Raw genomic sequence first — 17,363 nt, 5'->3', positions numbered from 1 at the left:
AGAATTCCCATTATGCCTTAGGCAACAATAGCAGTAGAATAAATGTGCACTATCTCTCCCATGGGGCTCTCTTTAGAAGACAACAATCACTTTGATAGATAGATAATTTCCAGAAAATGCATAACATCAGGAGTATAGGTTATAAAAAGAGGGAATCAGGGCCCCAAATTTATATCCCCAGACCACCAACAAATAGTGTCCTGCCAAACACAGAAGAGAATTATAACTTTTAAAACCATAAGACATACAATAGAATTGTCAAAAATACATTTAAATAAGCCTATAAATTGTGAAATGATTTATAGAGTAACAGAAATTATTGTACAATACAGAAAATTTAAACAAGGGTCATGAGAACCATGAGCGCCATCTTGAGGCAAAACTACCATTTACAATCACTCAAAACAATCTGTTCCATTTACACCTGAGTAGACTATTTGCCTAAAATTTTTAAAATCAGGCTTTTCACTTTGTAGATGTAAGTCATCTTTAAGACATATGTAAAGTACCAGGAATAAAAAAGGTGTTCAATAAATATTGTTAAAGTTCTTATCACTCACACTTGACTCTTCTTAAGAATAGTCTTTCTCTGTAAGAAAGCCTGAGTAGTCGGCCCGGCACGGTGGTGCACACCTGTAATTCCAGCAATTCAGGAGGCTGAGGCAGAAGGATCACAAGTTCACAGCCAGCCTAGACAACATGACAAGATCTTCATCTCAAAATGGTTTGGGACGGAGCTTAATGATAGAGCATCCCTGTGTTCAATCCCCAGTACTACAAGAAGACTGAGTATGTCTAAGATTATGAAATTATTGGGCTAGGGATAAAGTTCAATGATAAAGCTCTATGCATAGCATATGTGAGGCTCTCAGTTCTGCAAAACAAAAACCAGTAATTAAATTCTAACAGTTGGATCTAACAAGTTTCTTTATAGCTTTCTACAAACGGATTCACTTGAAGCCAATCATGCATCCTCCTTATTCTCAAAAAACACTAAAGTGGCAGGGTACTAGAAGCTTCCATGCCCTTCAAAGACCACGAAGGGAAGGGACCAAGGCAAACCAATGCCAAATACAGTATGGGGTCCTCCACCTCGGCTCTCTTTTCTCCTTTCCAACTACCTCTTTCACCCCCCATGAACTTCAACTAGCCAATAAACTATAAGCTCACCCAAAAGGGGCCTCAGAGAATACTTAAATACTATTGAAATAGTTATGTGCTGAAACAAGGGACATGAAAATAAGAATGGCCCCCAACTGCAAGTTTCTGTTAAAACCACTGCCAGACAACCTGCAGTTTTAACAACTCTATTTTTCCTGATAAACTGTCCCCTACCCAGTCAGAATTCTGACTCTGCTCCAACTAGGGCCAGATTGGGAGGTGGGGTGGGGTGGTCACCTGTTCCTTAAGTGCTCTCTGATGCACATCAGCTGAGTAAAGTCTTTCATTACTATCTCTCTTCCAGTCACTCAAATCCTTTTGACACCATGATGTATTTACTCCATCATACAACTTGGAATATCATTATCAACAGGGGGAAAAAAAGATCACCTGAAATACCAGGTGTTTGTGATCCAGCAACATTACTGCTGTTGAGTTACCGTGGTCCACAGGAAAATCAACTCTCAACCTCAAGTCAGATCCACAGGGTCAGAGTTTCCCACCAACATTCACCTGCTCCTTGGTCTGTCATTTGCTGTGTACTAGAGTTTTCTTGTAATAATAGGTGCCAATGATTTAAAAGCTATTGGGTGAGAACTTTAAACAGAGATAAAACACAGATAGCTCTATTTGTTCAGTTATTTATTGTGCTCATTGGCTTTTGTCAGAGGTAAAGTGCCAGGGTCTCATAGGGTCACAGCCTGAGAGTAGCTGATATTATATACCATCCTCAGTGTTATTTGTTACATTTCCCATGTAGGGACCATGTCCGGAATGCAGTAAGACGATGATCCACCATAATTAACCTAAATGGGATATACCTAAGGAGATGAAGATGCTAGCTACATCTGTTCTCTCCATAGTGAATCAAGAGGCATTAGCTACACCCTAAGCATAGACTAGGAATAGCCTCCTGGGATAGAGGAGAGACAGAAAAACCAGTTGGGACAGAAGAATATATGTGGATATTAAGAACTAGCACAAGAGGCTGGGGTAGAGTGCTCACCTAGCATGCATTAGGCACTGGGTTCCATCATCAGCACCACATAAAAATAAAATAAAGGTATTGTGTCCACGTACAACTAAAAATAAATATTTTTTTAAAAAAAACTAACACAAGACAAGGAGGAAGATACATTTTACTACCTATGTTTGTTCCTATATAGATAACTCTCAGTGCCACTGTGGTTACTGATTGGAAACAGTAAAATGAAGGGAAATTCTGCATACCAAGAGCCAAATTGATTAATTCAAATTTAAATGCTAATTGGATACAGCAAAGTTACCTCCTAGGTCCTTAGCGACTTGAAGTTTGGATCTAACTACAGCTTTAACCCTTGTTCTCAATGTCAAAACTCTGCCTTGCTAGGTGTCAGCAGCCTAATTAAAGAAGCACCAGGGGAGTAAAACCAATAACCTTTATTAAATTATACCATTCTCCCAAAACCTTATCAATAGCAAACAGCATTGCCAAATCCCAGGGATAAAGATGGGGGAAAACATGTTCACTGGGGCTTTCTACAAGACATCACAGGCCTGAAGGAAAACTTCAGAGCCAAGCCACACCTCCCTCAAAGCCCTACATAGAATAGCACTGAACTAACGGTCCCTCACTGAGAAGAGCAAGAACCTTGAGCCCTGTCTGTGGCTCCAGTCTCCTTTTCGTGGCTTCCAAGCAGTGGGTTCCCAAGGATACCAGAAACTTAAGAAAAGGATGCTTCCCTCCATTGTTGAGAAGTAAGAAGGACTTCACAGGATGAGGTTTCTATATGCACCTCTGCAAACAGTCAGTACTCTACTATACCTGAGTCCAGAGCAACAGCCAAGAGTGCAGAATATAGTATGTTGCTCTTTAACAGAGGCACAGTGACACCCACGTCACACACACACACACACACACACACACACACACACACACACACACACCTTTGTGGCCAAAACAATTAACTAAGATCTTCTGGTCCTCCATTTATTGTTAACTGTGGTTCTCTTAAAGATCAGAGGCTTCTGGCAGCATGAAGATCAGTCTCCATAGTCTACTGACTCACCCATGGCCAGGGAGAGTGCTAGGGTCCTTGGTAACAAGGAGAGGATTCGCCCACTGGGACAAAGTCCTATCCAAGACCTGCAGCCAAGTGTAGAGAGGATCCCTGATGTCTGAAGGAGCTTCATAGCTGTCACATGTACTACCTATGGTGGGCTGAAGGATGATGCTCAAAGATATAAGGCCAGAATCCCTGAAATCTATAATCTTACATGACAAAGACTCGGCTGGTGTGATTAAGAATCCTGAGATGGGAAAATTATCCTCAATTATGGATGGACTTAAATACAATCATAAGTACCATTGTAAAGAGGCAAAGGGAGATTTGGGGAATAGCTCAGCAATAAATTGCTTGTCTAGCATGCATGAGGCCCTGGGTTCAATTCCCAGCAACCCACAAAGAAGGAGAGGCAGATAAAGGTTTGATGCTTAGAGGAGAATGTAATGTAACCAAAGAAACAGGCTGAAGCAATAAGGCCACAAGCCAGGGAGTGCCAGAAGCTGGGAGAAAGAGCTTCCAAAGGGAATACAGCCCTGCTAACACCTTGACTTGGGCCCCCAAATTTTGGACACTAATTTTGGACTTCTGACCTCTGGAACTGAAAGAGAATAAACTGGTATTGTTTTAAGCCACCAAGTTTGTAATAGTTCACTACAGTAACCGTATGTAAAAAAAAAAAAAAAAAAAAAAAGACCCAAATAAAAAGAGTTGTTGCCTTAAGAGAAAAAACCAGAAGTTGCAGATGGCGGTTTGAGGTAACTCTCCATTGATGTCAAGATCCCGTATGAGAATGGACGATAGTGACTGGAAGGGTCTTTAGTCCCTTGGAACTCCAACCCAAGGGGAGAGAGGTGGAGCCTTTTTATATGTAGCACTCTTGATGGGAAGGGGGGAGTCAGAGAGGCTAAGAACACAGAGGCATCAATAGACACAGAAGCCTGAATGGAACTTAACTGGGACCAGACAATGGTCCTAATGGAACATGACGGCAAAGAAAGGAATCCTAAAAGATGCTCAAAGAGTCTTAACCACTCTCAAAACAAACTCTTACACACCATTTTGCCCCTCTACTCCAAAATTCTTGTAAGGGAATATACGTAAGAGGAATTCTTTCCTGATTATTTTATGTTATATTTGGAAAATCTGTGTATTAATCAGAGTTATCCAGAAAAACAGAACCAATAGAATATAGACATGTAGAAACAGATTTATTATAAGGTACTGATTCATGCAATTGTGGAAGCTGAGGAGTCCTACAACCTAGTGTCTGCAAGCAGGCCCAGGAAAGCTGGTGGTGTAGCTCCAGTTTAAACCCAAAGGCCTGAGAACCTGGGACATCAACATCCAAGGCAGGAGACGAGAGAGGTCCCTGCACAAAGAGAACGAATTCACCCTTTCTCCACCTTCTTCTTCTGTATGGCACTCAATCAACTGTGTGATGCCCATGCACATCAGTGAGGGTGTCTTCTTTACCCAGTCTGACTATTCAAATGCTATCTCTTCCAGAAATACCCTCACAGACACACCCAGAAATATTGTTTTACCAACTATTGAGGCATCCATCGCACAGTCAAGTTAACCCATAAAATTAACTAACACATTTGTTTTATGAATTTAATTGTGCCCCCACCCCAAAAAAGATACACGGCAGCCCTAATTGTCCAGTACATTGTGACCCATTTTGGAAATAGGGTCTTTGTAGAAGTAAAAAAGGAGAAATCTGAAAACATAAAGAGATATACACAGAGAGAGGATGACGTGCAGACAGGGAGAATGCTGTGTGAAGACTGAGCACTGCAGTGATACATCTGTAAACCAGGAATGCCCAAGATTAACCGACAACCACCACCAGCTAGAAAGAGGCAATGGAAGATTCTCCCCTGCAGGTTTCAGAGGGAACAGGGACATCTTGACACTCTGATTTTGGACTTCTTGCTTCCAAATCTAAAAGACAACAATTGTCTGTTGTTACGGCAGCCCTAGGAACTCAATACACCCTGTTTTCCAAATGTATGAAAATGCCAAACTTTACCAGACATACTCATTTTAGCTCCCACCGCATCGTCCAGCAATGCCTACCCCACCAGGCACACTCTCGCCCCTCTCTCCATGACTTGGAATGAAATGGCTCCTGTGGATTCATTCTTTCGAAGTATAGCATCAATAACTTTCAAACTTAGGGCTGGGGTTGTGGCTCAGCCATAAAGCACTCACCTAGCACGTGTGAGGCCCTGGGTTTGATCCTCAGCACCACATATAAATAAATAAAATAAGCATATTGTGTCCAACTACAACTAAAAAATAAGTACTTAAACAAAAAAAATTCAAACTTAAAAAAAAGTAAACTTGACTCATCAACAAAATGAAAGACGTTTTTCCCATAAGCTTTTACTTTGACAAAATATTTACACCATTACATTATTGCTGTTTGACAGCCCCCTTTCAAACCTGGCACCAAGAGGAAAGAATCAAGTCTATATTCTCTAAAGACAATAAACTGACAACAAATCTTGATTTGACACAGTCTTCCTCCTGGGCTCCTCATAAAAAGATGTCCCACATGTTAGAAGTTTTATATGCAGTTTCTCATGAGACAGAAGACCAATGTTAAAGACAAAGAAAGGCAAAAAAAAATTAAACAAGTACAAATTCTTGTTTCAATCCTTGGGATATTTTTATTTTTGTAAAATGATTAAAAAACTAATTACATCAAAAACTAATAAATAGGGCTGGGTTTGTAGCTCCGTAGTAGAGCACTCGCCTCGCTTGTGTGAGGCACTGGGTTCAAATTCTCAACACCACACAAAAATAAATAAGTAAAATAAAGTTCCATTGACAACTAAAAAAAATGTTTTAAAAAACACTAGTTAAAAAAAAAAAAAAAGACAAATAAGGGGCCAGGGTTGTGTCTCAGTGGTAGAGTGCTTGCCTAGCATGTGTGAGGCACTGGGTTCGATCCCCGGCATCACGTAAAAATAAACAATAAAATAAAGGTATTTTAAAAAGACAAATAAAATGAGCAATAAGAGTACTTTATTAGGAAAAAATGTTAGTATTCTACATAGGACATACTATTTTGAAAGTTGGGAATAGGAAGTTGTCAGATGTGCAACAAATTGAAATTAAGCCCCTATCTCTCACCATGCACAAAACTCAACTCAAGGTGGATCAAGGACCTAGGAATTAAACCAGAGACCCTGCACCTAACAGAAAAAAGAGTAGGCCCAAATCTCCATCATGTTGGATTAGGCCCTGACTTTCTTAATAAGACTCCTATAGCACAAGAAGTAAAATCAATAATCAATAAATGGTATGGATTCAAACTAAAAAGTTTTTTCTCAGCAAAAGAAACAATCAGTGAGGTGAACAGAGAGCTTACAGGATGGGAGCAAACTTTTACTACACGCATATCAGATATAGCACTAATCTCCAGGATATATAAAGAACTCAAAAATCTTAACAGAAAAAAAAACAATCAATAAATGGGCCAAGGAACTGAACAGACACTTTGCAGAAGAGGACATATAATCAATCAACAAATATATGAAAAAATTCAACATCTTTAAAAAAATGCAAATTAAAGAAATGCAATTAAAGAATTGCAAATCAAACTACTCTATGATTTCATCTCACTCTAGCCAGAATGTCAATTATCAAGAATACAAATAACAATAAGTGTCAGTAAGGATGTGGGGAAAAAGGCACACTCATACATTGCTGGTGGGACTACAAATTTGTACAGCCGATATGGAAAGCAGTATGGAGATTCCTTGGAAAGCTTGGAATGGAACCACCATTTGACCCAGCTATCCCACTCCTTGATTCATACCCAAAGGACTTAAAAATAGCATACTACAGGGACACAGCCTCATCAATGTTTATAGCAGCACAATTCACAATAGCTAAATTGTGGAACCAACCTCCAATAGATGAATGGATAAAGAAACTGTGGTATATATACACAATGGACTATTACTCAATATTAAAAGATAATAAAATCATGGCATTTGCAGGTAAATGGATGGAGTTGAAGAATATTATGCTAAGTGAAGTAAGCCAATCCCAAAAAACCAAATACCAAATTTTTTCTCTGATATGAGGATGCTGATCCATAAAAGGGATGGGGGGAGAGCATGGGAAAAATGAAGGAAATTTGGATTGGGAAAAGGGGAGGGAGAGGAAAGTAGGGGACAGGGGAGTAGGAAAGATAATGGAATGAGATGGACATCATTACCTCAGTACATGTATGAAGACCAAATGATGTGACTATACTTTGTATACAACCAGAGATATGAAAAAAATGTGTTCTATATGTGTACTATGAATTGATATGCATTCTGCTGTTATATATAACAAATTAGAATTAAAACAAAAAAAAGTTGTAAGAGTAATTTGAGTTGGGTTGTTTTGTTTGTGGTGCTGGTGATTGAACCCAATCAATCTAAGTGCTAAGCATGCACTCTACCACTGAGTTACATCCCCAGCTTTTAGCAGAGTAATGTCCATTCAGGAACTAGGATAGGACTCTGTTAAGACCATTTGGCTGCATAAGAACCAAAAACCAAAAATCCAGAAGCAGAAAGACTGTGGCCCAAGCAGCTTTTTCAAGGAAAGCTCCAAGGATCCAGGCTTCCTCTCCCTAACTTCCTGCTCCTCCATCCTTAACATGTGGTTTTTGTCCTCAAAGTCACAAGACAGCTGTTTATTCTGAATCACTGAGTCTTTCTACCAAGAGAGAGGAAAGGCAAAAAGCTAGCAGTAAGATGTGTGCCTACTGAATCTGCCCCTCCTGTCGGGGAAGAAATAGCTTTCCTGGACTTAAGTCGTACATGCTATACATAGGAAATTGGGAGACCCAGATTTACCCTGCTCTAAACTTGTCCTGGCAAGTTCTGGGTTGTTAGTAAGAAATATGGAAAAGGGTAATACCAGGCGGCCAGGGAGGAGGTTCTTAGTAATATCTGCCAAAAGGGATAAAATAGGAAAACCAGAAATATTCTTTCTTGCTGGGCGCCATAGCACACGCCTATAATCCCAGTGGCAAAGGAGGCTAAGGCAAGAGGATTGTGAGTTCAAAGCCAGCCTCAGGGACATAACAAGACCCTGTCTCAAAATAAAAAGTAAAGATAAAAAATGGTGGCAGGGGGCCTGGGGTATGGCTCAGTGGTTAAAGGCACCTGGGTTCATTCCCTGGTACAAAAAAAAAAAAAAGAATACAACAACAAGAACAACAAAAAGTCTTTCTTAAATTATGAAAACTCTCCTAGTCTTAGGATATAATTGAAGATGTACATACCATCATTTAATTTTATGACGGAAGGTAAAACCACCCAACCTGCTGGGGGAAAAAAATGTGTTTAAATTATTAAAAGAGTTCTAGACTGGAAATAAGAACTTCTTTTGTGTGTGTGTGTGTGTGTGTGTGTGTGTGTGTGTGTGTTTTCTTCTTGTTGTTGTTTTTTAATTAATTTATTTTTTCATTCTAATTTGTTATATATGACAGCAGAATGCATTACAATTCATATTACACATATAGAACACAATTTTTCATATCTCTGGTTGTGCGCAAAGTATAGTCACATCATTTGTGTCTTAGGGTATTTAGTGTACTTAGGGTAATGATGTCTATCTCATTCCACTGTCTTTTCTACCCCCATATCCCTCCCTTCCCCTCCCACCCTTTGCTCTATCTAGAGTTCATCTAATCCTCCCATGCTTCTCTCCCAACGCTACTATGAATCAGCATCCTTATATCAGAGAAAACATTTGGCATCTGGTTTTGGGGGATTGGCTAACTTCACTTGGCATTATACTCTCTAACTCCATCCATTTTCCTGCAAATGCCATGATTTTATTCTTTTTTAATGCTGAATAATATTCCATTATGTATATATACCACATTTTCTTTATCCATTCATCTACTGAAGAGCATCTTGTTTGCTTCCACAGTTTAGCTATTGTGAATTATGCTGCTATAAACATTGATGTGGCTATGTCCCTGTAGTGTGCTGTTTTTAAGTCCTTTGGGTATAGACTGAGGATAGCGGGTCAAATGGTGCTTCCATTCCCAGGTTTCCAAGGAATCTCCATATTGCTTAGACTGGAAATAAGACCTTCTTAGCAAAGAACATTAACAAACTTGATCAGCAATAAATATTCCTTAGATAAGAATCCCATCCTACAGAAAGAAACATTTAAAATTGTACATGAGGGTATATATACAAGGATCTTCAATGCAGCACTGTTTGGGAAAGTTAAAAGTTGAAAATGACCATATCTATTTATTTATGTATCAGACACACACACATATATAGACACACCCATAAGCTGGGAAGTCTAAGCAAGTGTTTAAGAATAAGAATGTCTGACATGAAAAATGTTTCAAAATTTCTTCAGTAGGGGCTGGGATTGTGGCTTAGTAGCAGAGCGCTTACCTTGCACCTGTGAGGCACCAGTTTCGTCCTCAGCACCACATAAAAATAAATAAACAAAATAAAGATATTGTGTCCATGTATAACTAAGAAAAATTTTTAAAAATCTTCAGTAATAAACAGAGAATAAAAGAGTAGGCAGGGCTGGTGGAGGTTGGCAGGAAATGGGGAGATGTTGATCAGGAGGTACAATCTTTTTATTTTTTTCATGTCATTAGTTTATTTACAAACATATCCAGTTTTGCTATGAATCCAAGAGTTTGATGCAATTTTCAAAGAGATTGTACCTGATAAAGCAGTCTTTATATCTGTTAAATGGATCGATTAAAACATAATTATTTCTTAAGCAGTTGGTATCTGACTATAAAGATAGGTGCAGCAAATCCTGATCCAATGTGTAAGGTTATCACAATCAGTAAGCACCACTTGTTTTACACTGAAAATGGCAATTCTTCCTGAGGCCCTCCTAACAGTGACTCTGAAGGACTATAGAGGTCGTGAACCCCCAGATGCTCTGCCCCAACAGAAGGTACAGTCTTGTAGTTACTCAATGAATAAGCTCTGGAGACCTAATGTACAGCATGGTAATTATAGTTAATAATCATGTCTTGTATAAAGCTGCAAAATAAAATTAAAATACTTGTTCACTCCTCAGTCAAAAAAAAAAACAGCTTTGTGTTTTGATTTATTAACTCTGTCCCAAATGTCATTCATTATTTTTGATCCACCATCAGTTTCAAGCTCACTGGGCAGGTAGTAGTAAATTAAACACCATCATTTTCTTAAAATCACTTTTAATTATTGATATGCTGAAAAAGCAAGGCATGATACAAGACAAACTGTGGAGAGGCAATTGAGGAGGGGGAATCTTAATTGTTAATACACATACTTTTTTAAAAAATATTTTATTTTTTAGTTACAGATGGGTACAATAACTGCTATTTTATTTATTTTTATGTGGTGCTGAAGAACATAAGTGTGAGGCAAGTGCTCTACCACTGAGCTACAATCCCAGCCCCCTAGACATACTTTTGTATATTATAACTTTTGTGAACATTTAATTAAATAAGACAACAGCAAAGGAAAACATGAGCTAAAATCATGAGGATATATCCAATTAGGTGACTTTTCCTAACTAATCTAATTCCCCAAACCTCAACCCAGACTAGAAATATCTCTCTGGGCACACAGTTAACAACCCCCTTATAGCTAAGAAAAACAAATGACTAAGGCACAATTTGGCTAAAGTTCCCTCTTAGGAAAGCCAGTCAATCAGCCTTCTGAACTTGACCTTCTCAATCCCAGAAAGAGAAGTGGGGGTCAAGCCAAGTCATGCATCCCAGCAAGGTGAGCTTGACCTCTGTTGCCAGCCACCTTAACAGGATGCAGGGACAGGCAAGAGCAAAGAGGAGCAGAGGGCCCAGGTCCTTGAGTCTAGAGCAATCATGAACATGGATAGGAACAAATAAAAGCCTGGCCAAGAAAGGCAAAGACTACAGATCCTGGCTTCCATTCACACAGGACACTCCTGCCACCTCCACCATCACCAACGAATGTGGGGACATTTGATGACTTCTTTTTCCTTACAGTAGAGGAGAAGCAATATGAGCAGTTTAAAGCCAAATTGAAGGGAAACATTGGATAGAATCTGTACTTCTCTTCCTACTTCCCTAAAATATGACGCTATTAGGATGGTGGGTGAATGCTGGGAGTAAGGGACAGCCCCACCCAGGTCCACGCTCATCCGTCTACCCCTATTGCATTCCTGCCTGGGGATAATTCATATCGTCTAATTTACTTCTCCCCCCCCCCCCCGTCATTAACTATTCCACATTCTTTTTTTTTTTTTTTTCATTTATTGTTCTTGCACTGGGAGAAGTATTGAGACAAGAAAGAGGGCCTTGAGGAAGATATGTTGGAAAGAATTAAGAGTTGAGAAATTTATTTATTTTTATGTGGTGTTGAGGATCAAACCCAGGGCCTTGCACATGCTAGGCAAGCGCTCTACCACTGAGACACAACCCCAGCCCTGTTTTCTGATTTATTTTCTCATTGCAACAGACCTCACCTTGGGGTAACTTTCCCCTTACCTCAAGAATTTTCATCCCCTCCAATGGAGTGGGGAGGAGAGGATGGCTAGTTAGGTTATCTAGTCAGGCTTCCCAACCACCTTGCGAGCAGGTATGTACACATTTTGCCCCCAAACGACTCACTCCCAGCCTTCCCAATATGTTTATGACTTTACCAGTAGAAACCAAGTCAGGGCACTGTCAAGGCTGACACTGACTGGATGCATGTGCTCAGGGAGAAAGGATACAGGGGGTAATCCTGGAAAACTGGGGCCCACCCCTGTTCAAAAATCATAAAACAGTGCTCATTGGGACAAGTCACTGGCACACTCAAAAGAGAAGGAGCACAGAAGTCTCTCTCAGCATTAGGACTTAACCATTCGAATCACTGAATCATAGACAGCCAAAGGGATCCTAGAGATCAATATCCAGAAGACCACCGCTCAGGTCTCACTCTTCCCTGGAACCCATCCCACAGATGAGAACATCGAGGCTCCTCACCTTGGCCTTCAGACTTCTGAACTGCTTGACTTCCTCTGAGCAAGTCCACAGTTATATCCATTATCTAGGGGTCAATGATCCCTTACACACCTCAGTAAAGTTTCCAAATCTGGTTCCTAGGAACCATCAGTACAGTGAATAAAACTGCGAGGCACTACATCACTTTGTTTATTGCTTTTTTTCACAGCTCATACTGGCATCTGTTCAGCCCAGGGTTATTTAAGACCTAATGTTCATCGCCCTGGAGTGTACAGCAAAATAAATGGGGTCTCAGCTAATTAAATGCTGGCGCAAAGCTGAGGTATCTGAAAAAATCGCAAAATCCATCCACTGGCCTGTCCTAGAGCCAAGAACTGCTGCTGTTATATGACACAATAAAAGAGATGCTATGTAAATTTTAAATATTTTATTGAACATAAATAATTAGAATATCCAGCCATTTTCTAAGGCAGAAATATCTAACAGCTAGTGTGCAGAAAGCATTGCAGATGTTCACAAACTACAGAAGTGTCAATTTGCTTTTAAGTTCCTTTTAAGCAATTTTTTACTCTAAAGAAGTGAACATTTATAACTGTGAATAAATCGTTTGTGGTTTGGGCAAATGTTTAGGAATATTCAATAAAGCATTCATATAAATATTCAGTTATGGAGATAATTTGATTTAAATAGATGGTACATTCAATAAATAAACATTGTTCAACATGAATAAACATTTTAAACAACCAGCAAGCATCAAAACCCAGCTGATGTTTCATGCAAATCTTTGGAAAACATTTTATTTAGCAGTTCTTATGTACACTACACATTGTTGATGATTCTTTCATGCTCCTTATTATAAGCAGCATTTGCATGAAAACAGCACCTTTTCTTAAGAGAATTCATCTCTATACAGCACCACCGTTTTATTACAATTTTTCCTTCTTTACAGCCTTTTACAGTGTGACATTATGGTGCCCAAGGATCTAGAACTTCCAGGGCTCAGACACTCCACCATTTACAACCTGTTCCCAGGGCCAATATAATCTTCTTTAGCCTCAACATCATCATCTGCGAAATGACAACCATAATACTCTCCCAACAAGAATGAGGGTTAAATAAGATGACATGAATAAAGTTCTCAGAAAACTTTCTACAACATATCTGTTGTTATCACTTTACATGATTTCGAATAAAATGAACATGCCATCTGAATCATTTAAATTAGACTTGGGCATCCATTGTTTTAGCCTGTAACTACTTTCACACCTTGTCATGGGGATTTATATTGGATTCCTATTCTTGAGAATAATTTGGCTACAGCTATTGAAATTGGAAATACACATTTCCTTTGATCCAGCAACTGTGCTCCTGGGGATTTACCTATCACTAGCTAGTTGACAAGCATGTTCCTAGATCAGTGTCCCAGGATGTTCACTCCTGCATTTTTGTAATAGAAAATAAAAGGACAAGCCAGGCACGGTGGCATATGCCTATAATCCCAGCGGCTTCAGAGGCTGAGACAGAAGAATTATGAGTTCAAAGCCAGCCTCAGCAACTGCGAGGCACTAAGCAACTCAGTGAGACCCTGTCTCTAAATAAAATACAAAATAGGGCTGGGGATGTGGCTCAGTGGTCAAGTGTCCCTGAGTTCAACCCCCAGTACCCCCCAAAATAAAAAGAAAAGAAAGAAAAAAAGAAGAAGAAAAAGAAAAGAAAAGGACAACTTAAATGTTCATCAATAAATGCTTAAGTAAATTACCATACACTTCCATTTATGGAACTTGTCACAATAGGAATTTTACCCTTATTTGTTTGGTTACTGGATTATTATCATAGTTTTTCTTTATGAGGAAAGAATACTTGTCCCCTTCCTAAAAATGCCCTTGTGGATGGAGGGAGCCTGGATAGTAACACACCACAGGCCCCTCTCAGCCCCTGATGCATACAAGCCAAGGAAGTATAGGACTTACGTGTGATCTGTAAATTGAAGAAGAATAACTGGATATACTTAGCTCAGCAAGCTCTTTTTACCTCTTGGGAGAAAGCAGCCTACAGGATTCAGGAGCTCTTTCCTCCTTGCAATATCTTCACCAGGCTGTTCCCCATCTTCACAGTGGGGAAGTCCACTATGATCAACCTTGCCTGTGGCTGAGTGGGTACAGCTGCCCAGCTCTGGACATGGGCATTAAGTCCATCTGGTTTGAATATGGCTGTGTGTTTGAACATAGCCTTTAGCAACGATAAAGGTAATAATGGTCTCCATCTGCCTATCATTCCTTTTATATTTCAATTTGATCAGAACTTGGACAAGGAAAGGGATGCTTTTGAGGGGCCTCATGAAGGCGACCATATGCCCCACAAACATAAATTCCTTGAAGATAAGAATTATGTCTGACTTGCTCACCAGTGTATCCCCAGAATGGACCCTAAGCTCCCAAATTGAATAAATGAATCATGCAAATAGTGTCATATAAATCATACATAATGTGTCTGTGTGTGGTGACATTAATGTGATTTCCTTTAGAGAAAGAGAGTAGAACAGAAGGTGGCCTTTTCAATGTGAACCTACAAGAACAATTTGGATTTCTAACCATATTAATAGTGTTAGTTATTCAATAGTTAGAGACTAGCTATATAAAGTTATCAACCAGGAAGCATAAACAGTTTTGTGTTTTCCTTTATACTTTCTGTATAAACATTTTAAGAGAAATCCTCATTAGAAAGAAAAGGTAGGGGGGCTGGGGATGTGGCTCAAGCGGTAGCGCGCCCGTCTGGCATGCGTGCGGCCCGGGTTCGACCCTCAGCACCACATACAAACAACGATGTTGTGTCCGCCAATAACTAAAAAATAAATATTAAAAAAAATTTAAAAAAAAAAGAAAGAAAAGGTAGGGAAAAAAAGAAAGAAAGAAAAGGTAGGCAGGAAGACCTATGGCAAGTCCTTTAAGTCTTTTTGTAGAATGAGTAATCACTCATAAGTCAAGGTTCCTGGTCAAAAGAAAAAAAAAATTCTAGCTTCTTTGAACAGAAGAGGAATTCATCTGAAGGCATCAAACAGCTCACAAAGTAGATGGGGAGGCTGGGAGCCATCAAAAACTGGGCAGGGTGCAAGGCAGCCCTGAACACTAGCAGCATGGTGCCCTAGGAAATTAGCATGGTGACCACACCACCCAGACATTGCCATAGACATTGCTACTTAGTCACATAGCCTTAACTCTCTGACACACCTCATAACCTCAAGGTTCAAAGTTCAGGACAGGGGACTGGGGCTGTAGCTCAGCAGTGGAGTGTTTGCCTGGCAAGTGAGGAGCTGGGTTTGGTCCTCAATGACACATAAAAATAAAGATATTGTGTCCTTCTATAACTGAAAAAAAAATATTAAAAAAAAAAAAAAAAGGTTCAGGACAGGAGCAGTCAGTCAACCCAGATGAGGACACCTGCCCAAGCAGAGGTTTTGGCCTTGGGTAGGATAACGGACACCTCACTCTTTACTCCCTGCAACAGAAGGGTAGATAGTTTGGGTACAGATGCTGGCAGGGATGTGGGTTTGGATGGTGGTGTGGTAAAGGAATCTCTAATCACTTGCTTCTCTTTTCTCAATGGATTATGACAAACAATTATCAGCTGAGGGACAAGTTAGAAACAATATTAGAGATTTGAGAAAAGACAAAGTATGAAATAGTACTTCTGAAGGGTGGTATTTCCGTTATCTACTGCTATATAATAAATCACCCCAAAATAGTAACTTGGAAAAGTAACAATAACTTCTTTTGCCCCACTCAGGGTCCCTCATAAGACTGCACTCGGATGGTAGATGGGGCTGGGGTCATCCTGCAAGGTTATTCACACACAAGTCTGGTTCCTGGGATGAGAAGATAATCCTTAGAGATATCTTGATTTCTGTTTATTTTTATTTATTTAAATTTTTGTGTGTGGGCTGGGGACGTGGCTCAAGCAGTAGCGTGCTCACCTGGCATGCGTGCGACCCGGGGTTCAATCTTTAGCACCACATACAAACATAGATGTTGTGTCCGCCAAAAACTGAAATATAAATATTAAAATTAAATAAATAAATAAATAAATAAATAAATGTGTGTGTGTGTGTGTATATATATACACAAAAAAATTTATCTGTATGCATGTATACACACATGCACACATGCATGCATATTTGTATAAGCTATATGTATATATATACTCACATAGCCTTAACTCTCTGACACACCTCATAACCTCAAGGTTCGTATTTAGCTTATACAAATATGCACGCATGTAGTGTATGTGTGTATACATGCATACAGATAAATAACTTTTGTTTGTATAGCAGTGTGTGTGTGTGTGTGTGTGTGTGTGTAATCACATAGCAGCTGAAGGTTCCCAGCATCCCAAGAGAAACCAGTAGAATCTTCATGGCCTTTTCTAAACTGGCCTCAGAATTCATGTGGTGTCCATTCTATTTGTGTTCTACCCATAGAAGACTAGAAGGTTCCATCCAGGTTCAAGGGAAGGGAATGTAGACCCTATCACTTAACTGAGAAATGTTAGAGAATTTACAGAGAGATTGATAAATAAATAAAGCATAAGGCTCCATTGGGGGTTCACTGGGGATAAATGGTCATGCATTAGAGAGACCAGTTGGCAGAGTTCTGTTTTTGTCCATTGATTTGGGGCTGCCTGAGTCCACATCCAGGAGGGATGACAGCCAATTTACCATGGATTCATCCCTTCCTCTGGCCTCTATGAGGAGGTAAGCACTAAGAGGGCAGGACCCTTGTCAGTCTGATTGGTGGCTGAATCTTGGAGATTAGAGCTGGGTCCCCTATAAAGGGGTCCCTTGATATATCTGTGTTCTGGTTGAACCTGGCTCTTTTCCACAGCTTTGGTTCCAGCTATTCTTTCCAATCAGGATGCCTTCCTGCCTCCCTGTCACCAACTTCTGTGTAAGACTTTGCACAGATCACTTTATTACTTAGAGCTTTAGTTTTCACACCTATAAAATGAAGCTTTTTATGATTTTTTTATATTTATTTTTTAGGTGTGGATGGACACAACACAATGCCTTTATTTTTATGTGGTGCTGAGGATCGAACCCGGGTCCCGCCCGTGCTAGGCGAGCACGCTACCGCTGAGCCACAATCCCAGCCCCTTTTTATGATCTTTAATTTCTCTTTCGGGCA

At 39.7% G+C, this 17,363-nt stretch overlaps 1 pseudogene; it reads right to left on the bottom strand.

Annotated features, from left to right (window-relative positions):
• Positions 1–9,972: 9,972 nt before the first annotated feature.
• Positions 9,973–12,268, bottom strand: LOC101959836 (cytochrome c oxidase subunit 7C, mitochondrial pseudogene; annotated as a pseudogene).
• Between the last annotated feature and the right edge of the window lie 5,095 nt (positions 12,269–17,363).

Source organism: Ictidomys tridecemlineatus, chromosome 5 (assembly GCF_052094955.1).
Source record: "Ictidomys tridecemlineatus isolate mIctTri1 chromosome 5, mIctTri1.hap1, whole genome shotgun sequence".
In the NCBI taxonomy this organism is placed as follows: Eukaryota; Metazoa; Chordata; class Mammalia; order Rodentia; family Sciuridae; genus Ictidomys; species Ictidomys tridecemlineatus.
Note: the sequence above shows the minus strand (reverse complement) of the source record. Positions and strands in the feature narration are given on the sequence as shown.